Source organism: Rhinoderma darwinii, chromosome 1 (genome assembly GCF_050947455.1).
Source record: "Rhinoderma darwinii isolate aRhiDar2 chromosome 1, aRhiDar2.hap1, whole genome shotgun sequence".
In the NCBI taxonomy this organism is placed as follows: Eukaryota; Metazoa; Chordata; class Amphibia; order Anura; family Rhinodermatidae; genus Rhinoderma; species Rhinoderma darwinii.
The window spans coordinates 647,325,646-647,333,279 of record NC_134687.1 but is presented as its reverse complement, the minus strand read 5'-3'; positions in this window follow the sequence as shown (position 1 = coordinate 647,333,279).

The window sequence follows — 7,634 nt, the reverse complement described above, 5'->3', positions numbered from 1 at the left end:
GACCACACCATCCAATTCTGGACGAAAATCCCTGATTTGCCCCTATCCACGGACAGCAACTCCATCCTCATGATCCCATTCACCTCTGTTACCCATTCCGCCAGGGACGGTACAGTATGTGACTTCCAGTGACGAGGTATCACCGTTCTCGCTGCAGTCAAGAAATGTCGAAAGATCCCCCTTTTGAGGTGTGGGAGTGATCCCGGAACCATAGAAAGCAAGCCTATGGAAGCCGAGGTTGGAACCTCAGTATGGAAAAGCTTGTTGCCTAGATCAAAAATCTTCCCCCAAAAGGGACGTAGCATGGGACAATCCCACCATATATGCAACAGAGTTCCAGGAGGCCCCCCACACCTCCAACTATCAGCAGGCACATCAGGGTATATCCTGTGCAACAAGGTCGGACAACGGTACCACCTGGTAAGTATTTTGTAATTCTTTTCTTGTGCAAAACAAGACATCGGTAACTTATGGGCTAACAGGAAGGCGGTACCCCACTCTTCCTCAGAGTGTCTAACCCCCATTTCCTCGTCCCATGCGGCAGTGAAGGATAATTGAGAAAAAGCTAATTTCGGCAGAAGGATCCCATGTAGGTGAGACAACACATGAGAAGGGGCTGTGGGCAAGGACAAGTAGAGTTCCAGAGGAGTCTTATCCTGTAGAAAGACCATACAATCACCCATGGAAGAGATATAGGACCGTAACTGCAAATAGGACCACCAGGTTGACCTCCTTCCCGGGCAGGCAGCCGATACCTCTGTCATTGGCAACATGGCACCGTCTGGAGTAAGGGTCTCAGATATACATCCACCATTTTCTCTCTCCCAACAGAGGAATGTATCAACACCCTCCGCTGGAGGGAAAGAAGGATTATCAAATAGAGGAGTCAAGGGACCCGGGCGATGAACAAGGCCCGTTGTGCCCAAGATCCGTTCCCATACCATGAGAAACTGACGTGTGAGGAAAGGTAGAGGGAGAGTTTGTCTCTGAAGGACTGACAGCCACGGTAGAGAGGATAATGCAAGAGGAGACATAGCCTTTTCAATGCGCACCCATTGCTTACCTGACTCCGAACGGAACCAATCCACTACTCTCATAATTATCGCTGCTTGATGGTATCGTTTAAAGTCTGGGAGACCCGCGCCCCCGTCCACTTTTGGTCGGCTAAGGACAGCATACCGGATACGAGACTTAGAGGAGCCCCACACAAACTTAGTAATGGCGCTATGTAAAACCTGGAAAAAACTGGATGGTACCGCAATAGGGACGGTCTGGAAGAGATATAGAAATTTGGGCAAGACATCCATTTTGACCGCATTGATACGTCCAAACCACGACATGCGGTTCCCGCCGTATTCCGCCAAGTCCTTCATGGTGCGCTGTAGGATGGGCGTATAATTCAGAGCATACAAGTCTGACTGTTGTGTAGGGACATGTATCCCTAGATATTTTAAAGATTTGGGTTGCCACCTGAACGGAAAAACCTGAGCAAGATGGGCAGCTAGAGGTTGATCCAAAGAGATATTCAAGGCCTCAGATTTAGAGTAACTGACTTTAAAATTACTTAGATGGCCAAAGCACTCAAACTCCTCCGTCAGGGATGGCAAAGAAATCATGGGAGTTGTGATGAATACCAGGAGGTCATCCGCGTATAGCGCCAATTTATGATGCCGTGAGCCAATGCGTATACCGTTAATATTAGGGTTGTTCCGCAGCGCCACGGCCAGGTGTTCCATGACCAGAACATACAAAAGAGGCGAAAGTGGGCACCCCTCTCTCGTGCCATTAGCAATAGACAGAGGATCAGATAACAGTCCGTTGACACGAACTCGAGCAGAAGGCCTTTGGTACAAGGCCATTATCCTATCCACCGTGGTGGTGCCAAGGCCCACCTGTGTCAGGACACTGCGGAGGAACACCCAGTGCACTCTATCAAAAGCCTTTTCTATCGAGAGTAAACACATCGGTATCTTACGAGACTGGCAGTACGACGTCAAAAGGAGGGTTTTGTTGGTGTTGTCCCGCGCTTCCCGACCACATACAAACCCCACCTGATCATCCACGATCAAGCCTGGTAGTAACGGCGATAACCGAAAGGCAAGCAGCTTCGCGAAAAGCTTCACATCTACATTAATTAACGATATGGGCCTGAAGTTTGCGCACACCGTTGGGTCCTTGCCCGGTTTTGGTAGAAGAGTTATATGAGCCTCGAGGGATTGAGGCGCAAAGGGACACGAGGAGGACACCGAGTTAAAAACTTTTGTCAGAAAGGGAGCCAGTTGATCTTTAAATGCCTTATAAAATTTGTTATTAAACCCATCTGGCCCCGGGCTTTTGCCCAAGGGCGACTCTCCAATAGCACGCTCCACTTCGGTTTCCAAAAAATCCTCCTCAAGCTCCAAAGCCACCCCCTCCTCCAAGGTCGGCAACGCAGTATCATGAACATAGCGGTCTATTTTATCCTGTAACGATTCTGCCTGCATATCATGAAATTGCCCTTTAATATTGTATAGCGCCAAATAATAGCGTTTAAAGCAGTCAGTAATACTAACCGGATCATGAACCTCAACCCCCGAGGGAGATGAAACTTTAGGGATATATGACGCTTGTGTACGGGGATGCAGTATTCGTGCCAGTGACCTACCGCATTTATCTGCATATTCATATGCGTGCTTGCGCATCCGATCCCTGAACCGAGCATGCGACTGATCTATCAAAGAACGCAAGGATTCTCTCGCTGTAGTGAGCTCTGCAAAAATCTGTGAGGATGGAACCCGTTTATGGCATGATTCCAAATCCCGTATCTGAATCAGGAGACGTGCAATAGCAAACCCCTTTTCACGCTTCAACCGCGCCCCATGTTGTATCAGTACCCCTCGAATGACACACTTCAGTGCCTCCCACTGGAGTGGCAAGGGAGTAGCTTCATGTTCATGAACCTCAAAGAAACCGGTAAGTGAATCTTTAATGGCCGCCACGCATACTGCATCCCGCAACAAGTTGTCATTAAGTTTCCAGGATTGGAAATTAGGCCTCGAATTACGAAATGTAAGGGTCAGAAACACAGGTGCATGGTCCGACCAAATCATAGGGCCCACGTCAGAGGTAGGGTGCCAGGTAAGCAAGTGGTGGCTAATCAAAAAGGCGTCTATCCTACTGTACATATTGTGCAATGGGGAGAAATAAGTGTATTCTCTTACCTGAGGATGAAGGATCCTCCACACGTCAATCAACTGCATGGAATGCACCACATTTTTCAGGGTCCCCAAATGTGACTTAGGAACAACAGACCTGCCCGAGGAGGTGTCAAGTCTGGAATCAAAAGTCAGATTAAAATCACCTCCAACAAGTAGAACGTCCTCAGTGAACTCCTCCAATTTCCTTAAGTACAACCGGCCTACTCGTGCCTGGTCCTTATTGGGGAGGTACAGATTAGCCAAAGTAAAGATCTTATTACTTATGGATAGCTTGAGAAAAACATATCTACCATCCGGGTCAACCAGAACATCCAGAATTTTATGCGAGAGTGACTTATGAATACCTATACTGGCACCCTTGGACTTGGATTCCGGGTTGGTACTGTGGAACCATGCCGGAAAATATCGGTTCGTGAACTGTGGCGTATGGCCCGTCTGAAAGTGAGTCTCTTGCAGGAACAAAATATGTACCCGCTCTTTATGCATGTTATATAAGATTTGTGAGCGTTTTTCTGGGACATTAAGCCCCCTAGCATTAAAGGTACAAGTCTTCAATTGTGCCATTGCCACCACTCACTGAAGGAGCTCGTAGAGCAATGTGCTAAGTAGAGGCGCGACGAACAACAGGACAAACAAGGAGGGCGGAGACAACAACAAAGACAAACAGAAAGGTGAAATAATCACCTACTCCTTGAGCTACTCAAGGAGAAACAATCAAGAATACACCGGATATAACCAGTGAGTCCCTAAGAGGAGAAGTGTCAGGACAAGGTCTAGCCAGTGCCCCGCACCCCCCAACCCAGTGCAAATATCACACATCTTAGAACCAACACTTGAACGGAAAGAACATCAAGGCAATTAGCTCAATATCATGAGAAAGTGAAATAATGGCCGACATTTGGTCAGGATCAAAACAGAGATGCCAACATAACAATACATTCCCGGAAATTTACACAGTAACCGCATGGATGCACAGGCATGTAATTAGTAACAACGTATATAATCACATAGCATACATGGTGCAGTAGTACTGGCAGCTGAAGAACATTAATTAATCCCGGGTAACTGATCAATCTGAACACCTGCAGCCCCTGTCTAGGGCGAAAGAACAAGCATGACTGGGTATTATAAGACACACATCAGACCTTCGCCTCCCAAGATATATGCAATAACATTAGAGCTTAACCGGCCTAGGCCGACTAATGGCTGACCAAGAAACCTCTATACAAAATCACAGCGGATCAGCACGTCGCCCCCCAGGACGACCCATAGGAGAAGCGGGAGAACGACCACGCCGGCGCGGCCTTGAGCGCTGTGGTGGCAGAGGGACATACGGCCAATCAGGCAGGGAAACTCTCGGCACCTGGAGGGCAGCACAGAAGTCCGGGACATCCCCTGGGTCTCGAACACTCAGCAATGTTCCATCTCTGCGGACCTGTAGCTGGAAGGGGTGACCCCAGGAATAGGAGATCTCATGCTCTCTCAGCACATCCAGTAAGGGACGAAGCACTCGGCGTTTGTCCAGGGTCATCTTGGACAGGTCGGATAACAACTGGATCTTGACCCCTTGTAATAAGACTTCTCCTTTATCTCGGGCCTTCCTCATGATCTGCTCCTTCAGAGAGAAAAAATGGACACGGCATAGCACATCTCTAGGCCTATCAGGATCCGGGTTACGAGGGCCAAGAGTCCTGTGAGCCCTATCCAGTTCCAATGGATCATCAGCAGGACGCTCCAGCAGGGAGTTAAACAAAGACTGTAAGACAGGTATGAGTTGTCCCGAAGATATATCCTCAGGAATGCCCCAGAGCCGAATGTTGTTACGGTGATTCCGATTCTCATGATCTTCAGCCAGATTAAATAAAGCATGAATCTGCTGGGAGTGATGATCCAGCCGTTCTGCATGAGAAACTTGCTGCTGTGTAACAGAGGAGACATCGCCTTCTATGCGCTGAACTTGATCGGACAATTGAGAGACATTAGTCGTAAGAGCCTGTATCTCTGATTTATAAGTCATCTCAAGACGATTCACATAACGCTCCATGTCCTGTTTAGTGGGCAATGTGGCGAGCTGTTGTCTCAGGCCCTGTAAATCATCGCCCATGCTAGTAGAGGCATTAATGTGAGAGGAGAAATGAGGATCCAGATCCCGAGGAGACGCAGGCATTGATGCAGACCCCAGCATGCCAGAGGATGAGGAATGAGAGACCCGGGCGCCATGACTGACCCCACGTGGCGAGCAGGACGGAGCGGGAAGCGCCATGACAGTTCCAGAAGGACCCATCTCCACCCCCGCCAGCAGGGAAGGAAACGAACCCTGGGAGCCAAAGACCGGAGAGGGGGTACTGTCGATACCTGATTCTACAGACGCAGTAGCAACTCCCGAAGAAGACTCCTCTGCAAGCGGGAATCCTGGTACAGTTCGTCTCCCCTCCAACGGCGCCATCTTGGGAGACGGCCCGGCAGCAGCGTCGGTGAGAAATCGCTGAATGGAGCCGGCTGAAGACATCTGCCTCGTACAGTATGGAGTCCCCGTGGTTGCCTTAGATTTCCTGACCATTTAGGAAGGTTCAAGTGTGTCTTATAGTATGCTTATGAGCGGGTTATGGAAGTGCAGGAACGGAGCTCTCAAGCAGCACGTCTGGTCAGCGCCATGTCCAAGCCACGCCACCCCTTTTACTAGATTTAAACCCAGAAGTAAAAATTACTGCCTATTGGAGATTTCACAAATATTGATCTATTTGTTGGTCTTGTATCCGATGAGATGAAAAAGATGGCTCAAGGTCATAATGGTATGCAGAAAAATTTATCTGTTGCTGAACGAGAGGCGTTGATCACCCTAGAAAAGAAGCAGAATATAGTTCTAAAAGCATCTGACAAGGGTCAGAATATTGTTATCATGACTAGAGAGGACTACAAAAAAATGTGTGAGGATATATTACTGCATCCCGACTGTTATGAGGTTCTTCAGAATAATCGCACCCAATATATAAGGCAGATATTCTCCAAGACGCTAAAAGCAAACCGCTTATTAGTCCTAACGAATTCAGCTTCCTCCTCCCACAATTTCTGACCCTGGCATGCTTTTATAGCCTATCAAAAACTACAAGCGGTATCTTCCACTTTGTAGAAGGCTGATTGTGTCAGTCATTAACCCCTTCTCGCACCTTGATGTAACTGCAGGTCTTGGTGAGGGGTTACTTCCCGCACCAGGAGGTGCAGTTACTGCGCGGTTCCCGGTGCACACTGTCCTAACCGACAGTGTCCGGGAAGTCTGTTGTCGGCCAGCGGTCCATAGGCAATTAACCCCTTAAATGCAGTGTTTTATTGTGATCACCGCCTTTAAGGGGTTTGTTGTCATGGCAACCGGAGGCCAGACAATTGCTTCCAGGAATGCCATGTATGGAAGCCTAGCTAGGCTTCCTATCATGTCACTGTCAGCATCACACTGACGGTTGTAATACATTACACTACGTAGGTAGTGTAATGTATTATAGCAGTGATAAGTGCTGCAGGTCTTCAAGTCCTGTAGTGGGACAATAAAAAAGTTAATAAAAACGTTTTATAAAAGTGTAAAAATAAAAGTTCTAACTTATTTTACAAAAAAAAGCCGTTTTTGATTTTTTTTAAGTCTTGAATTACAGGATAAAAATGAAATCGTTAAAGAAAAGTACACATTTTTGGTATTACCGCATTCAACAACCTAGACTATAATGTTATTTTTCCCGCACGGTGAATGCCGCAAAAAATGTTTTAAGCAAAAAACAAATGCCAGAATTGCTATTTTTTTTGTAAACACCCCTCTCACAATATAGAATAAAAAGTAATCAAAACTATACTCAGAGTCCATCATCTTCTAACGCCCACCCATTCTCGGATTCTCTCGTTCTGTGAGCTTCAGACCTCTCAGCAGATCCCCAATGGCGAAGTGTTCCGATATCTACAACTCAAGAATTGGATTACTTCCCTTCTCCATAACAAGACTGCTTCAGACTCTTACTCACAGTTCGAGCGAATCTGCGAAAACAACCCTAACACTAAAGGGATCATATCAGTCTTATATAAATGGCTCCTTAACAACCCCACACCTGTTCCTCACACATATGTGGATAGATGGCACCGGGACCTGGGGGTGACGCTCGAACCAGCAGAATGGCATAATATCTGGAGTATAGTATCACACTGCTCCATTAATACGAATATTTTAGAATCGGCTTATAAAGTCATGATGCGGTGGTATTTGGTTCCTAGCCAGCTTGCACGGGCCTTTCCCACCTACCCCGCCTCTTGCTTTCGTGGTTGCCACTCTCCCGGTGACATGCTCCATATTTGGTGGTCCTGCCCAAAGCTCATCCGATTCTGGAGTAGGGTATTTGGTCTCGCCCAAAGTTTGTTTGGCATTATTATAAGAAGAGATCCGAAGATAGGCCTTCTCCA